The following is a 13,604-nucleotide window of genomic DNA, read 5'->3' as shown; positions in this document are numbered from 1 at the left end:
AGTGAGAACATGTGAGGGAAACAGCCCTGCAGACCCCCAGGTCAGTGAAGAAGGAGGGGGAGGAGGTGCTCCAGGCGCCGGAGCAGAGATTCCCCTGCAGCCCGTGGGGAAGACCCTGGTGAGGCAGGCTGTCCCCCTGCAGCCCAGGGAGGTCCACGGGGGAGCAGATCTCCATCTGCAGCCCCGGGGAGGACCCCACACCGGAGCAGGGGGATGCCCAAAGGAGGCTGTGACCCCGTGGGAAGCCCGCACTGGAGCAGGCTCCTGGCAGGACCTGTGGCCCCGTGGAGAGAGGAGCCCACGCTGGAGCAGGTTTGCTGGCTGGACTGGTGACCCCGTGGGGGACCCACGCTGGAGCAGTCTGTGCCTGAAGGACTGCAGCCCGTGGAAGGGACCCATGCTGGAGCAGTTCGTGAAGAACTGTCTGCTGTGTGAGGGACCCCACCCTGGAGCAGGGGAAGAGTGTGAGGAGGAAGGAACAACAGAGACAACGTGTGATGAACTGACCACAACCCCCATTCCCCATCCCCCTGCGCTGCTCAAGGGGAGGACGTGGAGAAATCAGGGGTGGAGTTAAGCCCATGAAGAGAGAGGGGAAGGTGTTTTAAGATTTCGGTTTTATTTCTCATTATCCTAATCTGATTTCATTGGCAATAAATTTAATTTAATTTCCCCAAGTCAAGCCTGTTTTGCCCATGACAGTAATTGTCGAGTGATCTCACCCTGTCCTTATCTTGACCCACAAGTCTTTCATTATATTTTCTCTCCCCTTTCCAGTTGAGGAGGAGAGTGATAGAGCAGCTTTGGTGGGCACCTGGTGTCCAGCCAGGGTCAACACACCACAGTATTGACAAAACTGCATATTCTTCTGTAAAACCTTGACAAACCATTTATAACTGTTGGAGTACTGGCTGCCAATCTGGTCCAGTGAGTCCACCTAATAACCATCTGTTCCAGCCTAATAGTCCCAGATGATGAACTCCCACACCCCAGTTTACGTGGGAATACTTTAATCATAGTGCCTTGAACTACAGGTACAATTTCTGTCTTTCAAAAAGATGAAAAGATGACAAATCCACCCAGCAGTGACATCAACACTCAACTAAAGACCATCACTCCAATTAACCAGAAAACTCACTATCAGATCTTCCAAGAAAAACAACCAAAAACCTACAACACACCAAAACCGCTCCCACATAAGTGAAGTAACAAATTTATTAAATCCCAGCGATGATAACACTGCTGGCATGCGACAGACATCTGTTTCTCACAGATCTTGGCCTACATCCTAGTTCTGATGTGGAAAAAAAATAATTAATAAACCATCTTGAAAGAAAAAGTGACTTTAGATCCAGAATTAGTATGGTCCTTTTGCTCTGTTCCCGGGATACCTATGGTGACACTAGAAAAGGATGATGCTAGGAAATGACTGCTCATTACCGAGATCTTCATTTTCTCCAGCTCCCTTTGGACTCCTTGACAAAATGCCTAATTTCATAAGAAAGTAAATGCTTGGGTCGAAGTTCTCCACTTTTCACAGTTGCCAAAGAAAAAAGTCTGGTTTCCACAGGTAGATCCATTCTGCTGTGATTTCTAAAACGCCTTGTGCTAGACTGAGCAAGAAGAGAGACAGCTGATTTACATGCCCCCATGTCAAATCGTTTCACAGCATCAGTAAGTAAAGGGAACATACAAGGCTGACGAAACCCAAGCTGATCAATACTGTGAATCATTGACTCGGAGACAGCTTTGAATGCACATGCAGGACATCAGCAGGCAGCACAGTTGAAGCTGACAGTTCGAGACCATCCTGGTGCTGGCTGCACACTCCGATGCCAAACCAGGAGCCCATCAAACACCACCTAGTAACCCACGGCAGAAGCAGGTTGGATCTTATTTAGAGCTGTTAATTGCCTTCGTTCTATGGAGAAAATGTGATCCTCATCAGTGGGAGGGCTATGCTTTTTGTCAGAATATGTCAAAGGAAGTCAGGCAATTCTTGCTTTACTGTACACTGAAAGTCACTGTAAGACTGCAGAGCAAGTGGCCTCAAGGACTTCTCCAGTCACAGAAAGGCACTGAGATGTCCAGATTTGAATTCTGGGCAAGTCTTCAGAGAATCACCTGAATAGTCTGTTTTCTGGAAAACCGGACATGAAACTTTTTAACAGTGAAAAATTAAGCAATAAACTTAGGCATGCCTACCTATAGCCACTGGCACAAGATGGGAAAATACCACCCACAGTTATTCTTTGACCACCAGCAGGAAACTGTCTGCAGGTTTGGAGGACAGCCTAATCCCCGAGAACTGGGATTTTTATCTTCTTTCCAAGCTCATTTATATCCAACTTCCCTTCAGAACCTCTCATCCATATAGAAAAAAAAAAAAAGTTATTAGAAGAATGAAATGTTTTACTTCAATGTCAGTTGAAGGGAATACTACCACATACTCTGCTAGCAATACCACATTAAACACAGAAAGCAGAATGTCTTGTACCATGTACAAGAAACAAACCTACCTGAATAACCTCCCCCCCCCGATCCTCATCTTGTGATTCTCTCTAAAGCAAGTCATATGGCAGCACTTTTTTCCTTTTATGGGCAAAAAAAAGGAGAAAGGAAGTCAGCACCCGAGTGGGACTGCATTGCCACATGAATCAAGAAGCTCAGAGCTGTACTACTACTCACTCATCCCTACCTCAGTGCATTAAGAATATATACCCTCAGAGAGGGATACCGTGAATCAACTGCCATTTACTTAATGCATATATAACTACATGTCACCAAGTGTTTCACGCTGAACTTGTCACTAGAGAATGTATTAAAAACTAAAGGATAGAGGGCATGTAATATATTTGCATTTGCTTATCTACCATCTCCTTTCTTTGTGTGAATGTCCTGTCAATAGCATGCGAACTTCTTCTTTGGGAAGCAGCTGTAGTGATAGTATGACGCAAAGCAGCAATTAAAATTATAGTACTTTGCCGCATGAATTTCCGCACGTGTCCCACACCACCCCAGTGCCCACCACCCACACCCAGCTCGGTTCACCTTCCTTTTCTTCAGCAGCTCTACAAGATGGAGTCAGGAAAAGTTACTAATGACCTGACTTACCAAATTTGGCTTTTTTTGAGAGAACTATGGAAATTTCATTAGCTCAACACTAGGGAAAGGTAAATGACATACAGAATTCATTATGTATCAGGCAAAAAAGGAATAAAAGCCTTGTTGTTCTTTTATCAAGAGAAAGAAAGAAATCATTGTTTCTGCCTCAATAACCGATATTAGAGTTAAAAGCCTAAGTCATGAGGACTCCCACCCATAAATAGCTAATGAAACGAGAAATTATAAGGAAACACATCTCCTCTCCATGCATGGGTGATGGGATCAGCAGCTTGTAAGAACTCCCATCTCCTGCCCAAGCACAGGCAGCAGGGCGCATCAGCCAGACCACCACAGTGTGCAGACAGCCACCCACAGGACACCAGCAGACATCTCCCGTGCAGTCAGGGAACATATTTGTCAGCCTTACAGGTACCCATCATTGATTCAGAACCACCTTGCTTTCCCTCAGCTGTTTATGTGCAGTCATTTGGAGTTCTATTTGAGTATTGCAACTTAATATTCGACAGCTTGCTTTGGGAGTGATGCTGAAAACAACTGAATTCAATTACATGAGTTATGCTTGCTGGGTCACAGCCCACGCATCAAAGTCAAAATACAGATAAGCATTTCCAGGGTCAGAGTCTCTGTCCTTAAAACTTTTTTCTTTTTTTTAAGGAAGGAAACAGTTTCCCTGGTTATCAGATCATTATCACGTCAGATCACATGGCCGAAACAGCAGAGTTCACTAAGGAGTTTAAAATAATCTCATAATTTTTTGAAGTCTAACATTGCTCTTAGACAGAAAATGGAATTTGTTAAATATATGTGTGTATATATATATTTCTTACTGTTAAAGACTACCACTTGCTCCTTGGAAGCTTTGAAGCGTTACCAGTGCGTATTTAATTCTCTTTTGACAAATGTTACTTCAGTATAAACATGGAATATTTCTTTAAAAAGTAGTATCTTAACTTGTAGGTGTCCCTTTGTCTTATGAATAAATTAGAAGACACTGAATAACAGCAACCGCAAAAGTACAAACACTTTATTACGATTGTGGTGACTCAGACTGCCAGGATTTGGCAGCCCACAGTGTTCCTCAGCAGCAGAACAAAAGGGGATTTTTTTTGGCAGATTTACTTTTAGTTCAGTAAAGGACAACATGATACTGTCTGTGCCATAATGAATCAAAACCTCAGTAAAACAAAGGCGTAAGTAGTCAGACCCCAATAATTTTTTTGTCTCACAGTATAAAAATGGACAAGCAGATTATGTATACTTCTAAGGCCTCTAATATGTGTGCTCTCTCCCTGTCTTTCAGGAAAAATAATAACATAAATAAAAGTAGTAAGATTATCTAGTTGCAGAAATACAATTCAGTTCTACAGGCAACACATTCCCAGAATACTTCGAGATCAGGAAATATTTTCTGTTTTCCTCTTGAATACAAGAGATGTTGATACAAAATAGCAAGTAGATTTTTTAACACCTTCTCTAATTAAAAACATAAACCCCATAGACTTAAGTATCTCACTCTAACAAAACCTCTTGAGTATTCAGAGCATGAAACACATTTTGAGAGAGACTCGTTTTTCCAGCATCCCCGTCATGATCTCATTTGGAACAGCAAACCAACCCCGCAGTAATTGGTATTACAGAGCTCTGCTGCAGCACAGCCTTGTTGAGAGGGTGAGGGAAGTGTTCCAGTCCTACAGGGCATTTATGCTTTAATAATAAAAACATAGGAAAAACAGTTACACAATATCAGCTCCCATTTCCTTTGCCGCCATCAATTATTAGGGATGATTACAAACTTATTTCCAGAAGCTTCTAAAGATGCCAATATCTGTCATGAAATCTTTATCTGAAGGAGTCACCAACAGTCTACAGATGATCCTTGAAGCAAAACACTGTGCAATTACAAAGCAATAGAGTACAAGGAGTCAGACTGTGTATATGTGGGTGGCAGAAAGTATAACTGAGACAAAATTAGACTGTTCCTGGAAATAAAATATAACAAATTTAACAATCTAGCCTTCCAAAATCTAAACATCTATTTCTAAGATCTAAAAATATCTAAAGTTTTTAACAACTCTGAGGCATATTATAAAATTTTCCCCTCACCATTGCCTCCCTCGCTCAATTTCCACAGCATTAAACGAGCCCCTTCCAAAAAATTGGGACCAGCAAATCATCTGTGCCAAATAAATACCACTGCACATCTCTCTCAGAGGCTATTTAAACACAATTCTGGAATCAATTTACTGGAGATAGGATCATATGGACCAGTTACCAGAGAGAATTTTCCTTCTCCAAAACCAATTCAGCTCCATAAGTGGCACCATCACTCAGCTTTTCCGTACCAGCTAACAACCAACAGTAATGAAGTTTTGCCCCACAGCTCCGCATCTCTATTAACATGCATGAGAGAAACCAGAAGATGAACTTTCTCCCCCTCTTCCCAGAAAGCCATTAACTCAAGCTAACCTTCCAGACTTAATCCAGGGCAGCTGCAAAACAAAAATTATAATGATCAGGCTAGATACCAAATACACTTGCAATAAAGAAAATAAAACAGAAAGCAGGTTTTCTTTGAAATGTCTTTGAAAAACAACAAAACAACCCCTTCCTCCTGCTTCCCAGTCTAACCACATTTAGCCTAGATAACAACAGTCTTAGGACTCTACCAGGCTCAGTTCAGTTGCAGAGGCAAATAGTACCGAGCTGTCTTAAAATACCCCACCTTTCCAGTAGGCGCTAGTCCATCAGGACATGGGTCTTCTAGCCGTCTGCTAGCCAAGCACAGACACGGTGGATGTTGTAAACCATTTCAGCAAGGATGAGATAGATGCCTATGCTGGACAACTGAATTAACCAGCCTCAAATTGTGTTCTAACCCCCAAATAAGGGCTTTCTCCTGAAAGGAACCTCAGTCTTACCAAATTCTGGCCTTCGTCCCCCCCAGATCTACACTTTTCTTAGATTTACTAGTCCATATGAGACTAGAAGCACAAAATGGACACACGGGAGAATTTTGAGCATGGCTACAATAAATTTGGGTATAAAATGGAAATTACAATAACTGGGATAGTAAGCAGGAAGCCATCTAACCTAACAGGAAACAAAGTTGTGAAGTCTGTACCTTAAATGTCACCTGTCCTGGAAGCTCAAGAGATACCTATGTTATTAAAAAGGGTTGTAAAACCCTCAGGCCTCCCCAGGAGCAAGATGCAAAGTCACCCCTTTCACAAGCTGATGAGGAAAGGAGTCATGCAATTTTGAAGTTTCAGATGAGAAGGTAAGAGCGTGCCCCCAAGCACCATTGAGCAATATAAAAGCATCAGGAAAGCAACCACAGAGGAAGTAGAAGTGGGTGGTAGGCTCTTTCCAGGTTGAGAGGCTGGCTCACAACCACATCTCTGCATGCCAGGGTAATGCCCTAACCCACAGACTATAGTCTGTCCTAGACTATTCCCACTCAAGCTATGAAATGGAAAAATATCTATCAAATGAAAGAATGAAACACCCATAGAAACCAGATTCCCCTCACCTGAATGCCTTAATTACAGGGCAGGAGGCACTCTCCCTCTGGCCTAATTAATTCTTTTTTTCAAAGTGACACAGTTGCAGGTGAAATAAAGGACAGCTTATGACATGCTGCTTGTTGCCCTCTCCTGGGAAGAGGGAGATGTGAGCTCAAGTTACTTCAAGCTGAAAAGGGGACAGAGAATCAAGCTTCATACTTCATAAGCAAGGGATGTAACTAATGCACCATCAAATATAAGAAGAGGGAGAGATAAACATCATTGCAAATGCTTCTTCCTCAACTTTGAGTAAATAGCTTACACTTACTTATTTCTTAGTAAAACAAGCTTTCCAAATCCTGAGGGAACATTCCCATGTCAGCATGCCAAAGACAGTTAGGCAGGAGAGAGATGCCACTCTCCAGAACAGTCACGCTGTAACAGCTCTGGATGGACGCAGAAATGAAGCTCTGTGCATCTGATTTTCCTCACAGTAAAAAATGTGCTTTCAGACATGAGTTTTACAAACACCAACCTTAGCTTTGAGGCATCTAACTGTAAAATAGGCCAGTAAAATAATTTATGAATTCAGGCTGTAATACAACAGGGAGAAGGATTCCCCCCCTCCAAATCCCATAAATTATATATAAAAAAAGCTTCTAACAACTATTTAAATTTTAAGTTAAACCTATGTGCATCAGAGAGCTATAGGAGAGTACAGAATGGCTTTTATCTAAAATGTTCGTCTACACATCCCCTTAAAAACATCGAACCACCTCCAGAGTGTTATTAAATTGTGCAAACTCCAATGCCTATATATGACTCGGTCATCCAGAGCTCATCACAGACAAACAGGGGACCAAACTCAAGATCCCAGTATGCTCCATGCTGTATTCTAGACATGACAACTCCCATGCCATATTGATGCTCTTCAACAGGTCTGAGGGACACATGCTTATAGATCACATTTATTAACCTAAGACTTTACCCAAACTGGACTAGCACTTGTGACAGGCACACATAACACCACAAGTTGCACTGCTACTGGAACCTTCAAAATGAACTTTTCACATTTTACGAACTTCACAAATTCCTTACACAGATTTACTCAAAAATAAGCCTCGGACTTACATATTAGTTTCACCTTTTGCACTGCCAGTCATCCAGACCATGGTGTTAAAAGTCGACCTGTCCATTGCCACTACGAACAGCCCTGTAGAAGTATTATCACGGACAGGTAAAAAAGGATAAAATGCACAAAGAAGTCCCACAGAGGACTAGTTTTGTAGTCTATTGACAAGTTCATAAATTAGACAAGAATATTTCAGCCACTGGCCTGCAAAAGTAATCATTCCTTAATTAAGGTAACACTGACTGATATTTAACTTAATGTCAACATGAAGATACCAACTATGAGGTTATTTCTAAACATTTAATACTAAATAAAAACCTTTCAAGCACCTGTGTGTCAGTGCTGCACTGGGTCATACCTGTCTTAAAAAGTATTTGTCCTACATCTATTACTGTTATTTTTCCTACAGAAGCAACTACTGCTACCAGTTTAAATCAAGAACTTGTATCAAGCAGTATATAAAGACAGAAAATAAGACACGTTTTTCATTTTAATTGCAAGTGTGAATTGGAATTCTGTGAAAGTAGAAGAATGGTAAATTCAGTACTTCACAAGAATTAGGACCTGTACATCTCACATCATTCACATCACTCTCATCATCATTCACACAAGTGCATAGCAGCTTCTATTACAATTTTAATTTAAACAACAAAATTCAAATTTATGACTGTTTTTTGCAACTCTCAAGCTGCCCCATATATTAAATATTTTAATTCATGCCTCTCAAACTGTCTTCTCTGATTTAACATTACTGTTTTGCATTCCTAGATAACATGAGTAGAAAGCACTGCTAAAAGAATGATTGATAATACTGAAACAGATCCAAATACATACTGAATTCAGCACAGAGGAAACACTAAGAGGTTTTGGCTCCTTCAAATCAACATATATTATTAGCACGCATATTTCTCTGTCCACTGATATTATAGGTCACATTGACATACTCAGTTTGTCTCCAGGGATTTAATAGGAGACCTAATGACATCTGGATTGCATACAGGTTTTGGATATAGAATAGTATTTTTCTGTTTTGTATGAAACGTGAACTGAACGATCAAGTTCATGTGCTACTGCATGCATTAGGCACCTAGTGCTAAAGAATGCCAGTGATTCTACAAAACTCTTTAACAGTTTCTCTGAAAACTTTAATTAAAAGGGCATTTGGAAATACATATATATGTGATCAATTAAAGAGGTCTTATTTATAGTATCTGTACACCTATAAAATACGATTTCTGTTAAAGTATGGGAATTGTTAGTCATCTAAATAACATCTAGTATTTTTGACACACATTTTAAGCTCTCATTTTGTGTAACACACAACATGTGGAAATCTGCAACATACTGCACATGCAAATCCTCAATGTCTTTGTGAGACTACCATACTGCTGAGGACAAGATATTTCAGCCTGACAAAACAGTGTCAAAAAATGATGTCACGAAGACAAGCTAAGCACACTAACAAAGAATTATCCTCCCAGCACTGTAAAATTCACTAATAGACTCACTATTATGAAGAAATGACATCTGCTGACAGTAACTATGCAGTAGTATGCATGATGATCACCATTTTTCCTTTGTGAATTAACCAAGTATTTTTTATTCTAATTACTGGCATACATTGTCTTTTTAATCACTTGTGGTTTGTTTACTTTCTGTTTTTAATAAAGAACAGAAGTTCACGGAAAAAAACCTAAGTGTCACTGCAAAAACAGCACAGGAGGGTAGTGAAGAAGTACAGAGCAGGATCCAATAAAATATTAGAAACCATCTAAATAACCCTGAGAGCCTCACTTGTACTTGCCATAGTTTACATTTAAGTGAAACCTTAAAGACCAGATAGACTATACTATAGTGGTTCAAACTGAATAATTTTATTCTTAGTTGCTACTTTATGCTTTTTATGAATTTAAGTCAAACCCTTCATGCTATTCCCATAATCTGTAATTTCATTTCATTAAAACATTTTTTTAAGTCTACCCTAGGAAAGCTAAAGTCATAAGTAGTAGGGCTTTATTGTTAGTTTTTAATTTGGGCCTGTTGAGGTGGGGGGTTAGGGGTATTACAGGAGAAAGAAGAATCAAACACGAGAAATTACAAAGTTTATTCCTTAAAAAAATAAAGTAGTACATTGCTGATGTGTAAGTCTTCCTTACATGTTATAGAAATATACAAGTTAGCATAACAGAGAAAAGGGAAGTATCAGCTTGGTTCTTCCCTGTGTAATATGAGTTGGGGTATTTTTGTAGAGCAGTGCTGAGCATGTGAAATTCCTTGCCCACAAGGCAACCTCATGTCACGACAGCATTTCATTCCAGACCTCCCCACCTAAGAGTTCACAGCCAAAGTCGTTTTCATTATTTTCTGACCTTGCAGATGGTGAGAACAGGAGAAGCAAAGCAAAAACATCCTTGTCCCCCTTAACTTACCCCTTCCCCATACACATATAAACTGTCTTTAGGAGCTGGTAAAAAATAGCAGAGGGTTCAAAGATGAGCTGTATGGCAGTCAAAGACTACCAGGAACAGGCTGGAAACCAACACGCATCACCACCCTTGGCAAGTTATTACCAACACCACCGAAAGCACGGAGCATTCAATTTTACAGAGTGGCGTCACGTATTACTAAGTCACGTATTACTAAGACCTTAGCATAACAAAACCCAGATAAATAAAATTAAAGCTAACCGGTCTCGAAATTAAATTAGGGAAATAATAATAATAGGCAGAGCAGATGCAAGCGCGGTATCTGTTCACTGTAACACATCTCAGCGTGGACAGAGATTCAAACACCGAGGTGAACGCGGCGTTACAGCTCGCGTTTTTCACCTCGTGCCTAGCGGCATCCCCCTGGAAGCACCGCGTTCACAGCAGCCCGCATCCAACAACCACCCGCAGCCGGAACACAAAGTTCTGGGGATAATCGAAGTTGGGAGCTTAATCCCCCCCTCTCCCCCCGCCACAGCCCAGGCGTACTCACTGCTGCACGGCGCTACGCCGGGTTGTCCGGCCGGTGTCCTCGGCCAGCCTCACAGCTAAGCCGGGCTCCCCCGGGCCCGGGTGCAGGCGGAGGCAGGTCCCCGCACCGGCGCTGTTCTCCCCCGCAGCCGCGGCGGCTCCGGCATCCACCGGCCGGCAACGAGAGCCCACAGATTTCCAGCCCGGAGGGCCCGTGCCCGGGGGAAGCGTCTGCCCCGGCGGGGGCTCGCACCGCAACCGACGCCTTTCCAAACGCAGCCGGCAGCCGAGGCGAAGCGAGCCCTCCCAGCGCCCGGCGCTACGGGAGCCGCCAACGCTCTGGGGCCGGCGCTCTCCGGGGCAACAGTTGGCCGCGTCCCCCGGCCCCCGCCGCCAGGCCGCCCCCGCGGCGGCGGTGCGAGGGGCAGGGGCAAGCCGCGCCGCCCGCGGCCCGGGCCGGCCGGGGCGGGGTGAGCCCGCACCGAGGAGGGGGCACCAAGGCGGCCGCGAGGGCAGGGGGGCGAGGGGAGAAAGCCGCGGGGGCCGCAGAGCCCCGTCCCCGCCCCGCCGCCGGGGGGGCTGCTGCGAGGGGCGCTGCGGGAACGGGCGGCGGAGGCGGCTCGGCTCGGCTTAGCCCGCCCGCCCCCGCGCAGCCGCCGGCACCCTCCCCCTCGTCTCCCCGCTCACCTCAGCCGCCCGTCGCCGCTCGCCGCCGCAGGGACCCTCGTCCATCCCCCGCGCCTCAGAGACAGCCGGCGGCACTGCGCGGCGCGGCCCAGCCCGGCCCGGCCCAGCGCGACGCTCGCAGACCCGCCCCGCGGTGGCTGCGTGCGGCTCCCGCCGGCAGCCGGCCCCGGGCGGGCGCGGCTCCCTCGGACCCGCCTCCCGCCGCCGCGGGCTGAGGGGGGAACGGGGACGGGGACGGGGACGGAGGCGGGGGGAGGCGCCCTCCGGCGCCCGCGGGGGCAGGAGCGGGAGGAGGGGACCCCGGGGCGGTGGCGGAGGGGGGGGGGAGGCGGCGGGGCTCTGAGCGAGGGGAGCGGGGACAGGAGGCGGCGGGGGAGCGGGGTCCCTCGCCTCGCCTCACCTCGCCTCGCCTCACCTCCGCGCAGACCTTACTCGGGGACCCTCTGGCTCCTCAGCCCGGCGGGTGGCGGGGGGGGCACGACTGGGGGGTCTGCTTAGAAATAAGGGCAGGGAGACGTGCGGCTGGTACCTGTGCTGCACCCGCGCCCGGGGACATCGGCACTGACCCAAACCCGCCCCGTTTCGCAGAGATCCCATCCCCTCTCCTCCCAGCGGGTGGGCTCTTTTTTTTTTTTCTCTCTTTTTTTTTTTTTTTTTTCCGGGTCTCTGTGTGTGTGTAAATGCTTGAGTTCAGCGGGACTGCAAATACAGGTTTTGCATTTCTGGCTTTGCAGAAGGCAGCACTTCCTCAAGACGTCAAAAGCAGATCTGAGCCCATTCACAGCTCGTGAAAATACTTTGTACTTCCTCTTGCTGCTTTGAGGGTTAAATAAGGCTAAAGTTGCAAGAGTGGCTACGCAGCGCTCAGTTTCCCCCTTCCCCAAAAGCCAGCCTATGAGTCATTTACAGGAAGAGAGAAAGAAAAAAAAACCAAACCCAAGAAAAAAGCATACAAGTAACAATATTGGAAGTACAGCATAGAAATATCTGGTTATTTGTTCATACCAGGGTTTTGCTTGCCGAGCTCTTTAGATGTGAGAAGCCATGATGCTGACCACAAAGCCATTACAGCATTGTGCCAATGAACCTGAGAGTTCGCAGCTGCATTCTGCCTGGGGCAGACGCTTCGAAGAAAGGGCCTGCGCGCACCGAGAGGTGTGATTCTCATGAATAAGGCAAGTTTTGAAGAGCTGTGACGCCAAGTGGTTTGGTAGAGCTGTGAGCACGCAGGGTCTGCTGCTGACTTGACACTCTGGCCTGTCACTCCCACTGAGCAGGCATCCCAGAGCGGCATCACTTGCACGCTTCAACTTCTTGCCTTTACCGAGGCTGTATCCAGATGTCCTTGAACTGTTCTTCTTTGGCCTGAAAATTCCAAATTTTCTAGTTAGAAAATAATTTGAATGACATACTTAGTCTATTAAAAGGCTTGGTGTCTGTTACTGTAGCACATGTTTAATATAGCTACCCTTACAGCACCCAGCTTAGTAGAGCACTAAGCTGCTGGCTTGCATTTTTTCTCCACAAGTCTCAAAGTAAGTACCTTGTAAAAGAAGTAAATAGCATTGCTCCACTTTCAAGCGGGAAGAACAGTCACATGTAAAACTTGAACCAGGAGGGAGAACTGAACCTCAGAGTCCCAGCTAGCAGCTTAATGTCCCCTTTTACTTTTTTTTCTGGGGCATGCCTTCTGACTGCTGTATAATGGACATGTCTTCATCTGGATGCTTTTACAAAAGAAGAGGCAGCTGTTACGCATAATTTGGAAATATTCTGACTCTATTAGTGCATGTTGTGTATGCTGTCAGATTGTCTGCACTAAATGCATCAGGGACTTAGCCAGAAGAATATTTTGATTCTGGGTATGGATAGTATTTAGGAGTTAGAAAAGTCCAACTTTTAAATCCTGCCAAAAACAAAGGGACTGTTATATATTGATGAAATGAACTGTAGAACATCTACATAGCTCTAGTGTCACATACTGCCGTAAGACTGAAGTTGAACAGCCTGTAGGGGAAATGGCAGGCGAGTGATAGATTTCAGATTCTCAGCTCTGGACAATGACGTGAGAGACCAGGAAATAATTGTTTAATGGGTTACTTGCGTATTAGCCAAGCCACAGTGACTCTCTGTGCAGAACTGTCATCCCAGTGCTGATGCGAGACAAATTCAGTTTGAGGCATGTCGGTAGGGTTCAGA

At 44.9% G+C, this 13,604-nt stretch overlaps 1 protein-coding gene across 8 annotated transcripts in view; it reads right to left on the bottom strand.

Annotated features, from left to right (window-relative positions):
- The window catches only part of CYRIA (CYFIP related Rac1 interactor A), a 59,067-nt gene extending 47,110 nt beyond the window's left edge, over nt 1–11,957 (bottom strand). For 4 of the 8 annotated variants that reach the window (XR_012653306.1, XM_075049099.1, XM_075049097.1 and 1 more), the window contains exon 1: nt 11,406–11,541. The gene's annotated coding sequence lies outside the window, so the exon portion shown is untranslated. Of the gene's footprint in view, nt 1–10,740; nt 11,255–11,405; nt 11,542–11,934 lie in introns of those variants that run through there. The other 4 variants (XM_075049101.1, XM_075049098.1, XM_075049100.1 and 1 more) reach the window with 4 other exon arrangements.
- Nucleotides 11,958–13,604: the final 1,647 nt, after the last annotated feature.

Source organism: Buteo buteo, chromosome 17 (genome assembly GCF_964188355.1).
Source record: "Buteo buteo chromosome 17, bButBut1.hap1.1, whole genome shotgun sequence".
NCBI classification, from domain to species: domain Eukaryota; kingdom Metazoa; phylum Chordata; class Aves; order Accipitriformes; family Accipitridae; genus Buteo; species Buteo buteo.
Note: the sequence above shows the minus strand (reverse complement) of the source record. Positions and strands in the feature narration are given on the sequence as shown.